We start from the raw sequence: 2,500 nt of genomic DNA, 5'->3' as shown, positions 1-2,500 counted from the left end.
TACAACAAGCAAAATTGTAAAAAACAAAACTTAACAGTCAAACATGACTAAAGATCATTAGTCAAACATTACTGTGAGATCATTATATGCATTCAGGTTCCAGAGCCCATAACAAAAGGACAAATAATGCTTTCTCATTTTTCATATTTATAACCACACATGCACCCATTCACACACACACACACACACACACACACACACACACACACACACACACACACACACACACACACACACACACACACACACACACACACACACACACACACACACAGAGCAAATAAGAACTTACACACATTCAGTCATACCATAAATATATTTTTCTTACTGACATTAAATTTAATTTCAGTTGCAGATTTTATAAAAAAAAAAAAAAAGTGGACTATCAAAATTCACTCTAAATGTGTATTAATCTCTAGATCACACCATTCTTTGTCTAAATAAAAATCATCTAATTAGACAAGGCCAACTTAAATTAATTATACCATTAGGTCTAAAGGTTTCTACCCATCATGTAATTATAATAAATTATATAATTTAATTTGATGTTTTTGACCATTACAGAAAAAGATGACCAGGTTCGTAATTGTGGGAGTGATAACACTTGCCATCAGATAGCAGGCATATTTGAAGGACATCTGTGTTACATGCCAGACTTTTTGGAAGTTAAAGAAGAATTTAATTCCTAAAACATCAAGAATGAAATCAACGAAATATTGTCCATGGTTTTAAAAGTTTTATTAATCAGGAAGTCATACTTTTTTATCTTTATTTACATTATTCAATTTAGGGTCAAGGAAATTCATAATTTTTGCACTCCTGTATGTGTTTCCCTTTATAACTAAAATACCATGTGGTATGTTATTGAAATCTGTTCAGTGGAATAGAGTGAAATAGATTTTCAACATCAAGTAATTCAGACGATACAATGTTTATTGTCCTAACTCTACTTACCATTTTTTTCACATAGGTTTAGATCACTCCTTCCATAAAGTTATTAGAATTCAGTCACTATAAGATCCGTTTGAGGTTTGCACAGTAATTATCTATCCTAATATAGCTGCAGTTAACTCTTTTATTTAACTGCCATGGGCTCCATGCTCTACATATTTCTCTTAGTAGTTTAACACTGAACAACAGACCTACTTATTTATGGGCTGATGTAGGAATCATACCCTTGTACCTGAGTCCCATGTACCAAATTCCTCATACTTGAATCTGAAGAATATTTCCACTCAACTGCTAGTGGCTGTAATGCCTTACTCTACCTCATTGGCTTCTTGGTATACCATCTAATACCATAGATTTATTTGTCTTATTTTAACATTACATATAAAAATGGTTGCACTGAGTATGGACCACAATATAAGCTTTCACCTGTGAAGTAATAAAATGGTTTATTGGTGTACAGTATAGAAAAAGACAGCAGAATGTTTTCTCGTTCACCTAATTTTAGGATGCCCATACCTAGCATGGTTAAGGGGATACTAAATTCCGCTGAATTGCAGAATTTAGAGAGTAGGATATCTGTCTAGTTTATTTTTGTTTATTTACAGATGTGTTAATGATTCTCTTAAGGCATGGGGCATTGGGAAAGAGTAGGATTCAATCCTAGTTTACTTCAGTTTTATTTATAGATGCTTGAATGATTCCTCCAAGGGAAACTGGACCTGGAAGTCCACCTGTTCATAGGAAAGAGGATTTTAAGAAGTTTTGTTTGTTCTTACTTGACAAGGATCAGGTATCGTTTTGTGATGATAGGTCTACATATTTATAGTTTATTTAAAAGAGGACTAAGGCTGATTTTATTTGTAGAAATCCTGATATAGCAGAGATGCTGTCAGTCTTACTGTGACTCCAATTATTATGTCTCGTATCCATGTTCAAAGATTATTGGAGAAATCCGAGCAGTTGTGAACAAGAAGCCTGAAAGACATATATTAAATCATCAGGTAATTTATCTGAGCAGGCTCAAGGGTTATACAGATTTAAATAAGTTAAATAAACAGATTAAAAACCTTCTCAGAAATCATAGTTATTAATGTGTGATTTGTCAGTCATTGATATCATAAAATTGCAAATATTTTTATTAACTACATTGTATTTTTAATGTATATGTAGAAGATTTCAGGAGTTTTAGTTACAACCAAGTTTTATCTAATTCTATTGGTTTCTTGGAGGTGTGGGATGCTAGCATTACCTATACTTCTATTTGTCTATTTATCTAGTGAAGTATTTCTTCTGTAGTGAACTGGCATGATTCAGTTAGATCAGTCACATATCCATTTTGGAACATAAAGTATAAGCAGCATTGGTTTAAACAGATTAGAACACACTAAGTTTAATGCTAAATAGTCCTAACACTTAATTATTTGGTTCTGCTTTTGATATAGTCCTAGGGTCCCACATAATTAATGTTAACTATATCTGAAACATGAAAGGCCATACAATTTTAGTGCATTCTTTTAAATCTATTTTATATAGTTTGTATGATAATGTT

The sequence above is a fragment of the Penaeus japonicus genome, unplaced genomic scaffold (genome assembly GCF_977035675.1).
Source record: "Penaeus japonicus unplaced genomic scaffold, GWHDUDI00000001_assembly GWHDUDI00000015, whole genome shotgun sequence".
Classification (NCBI taxonomy): Eukaryota; Metazoa; Arthropoda; class Malacostraca; order Decapoda; family Penaeidae; genus Penaeus; species Penaeus japonicus.
Note: the sequence above shows the minus strand (reverse complement) of the source record.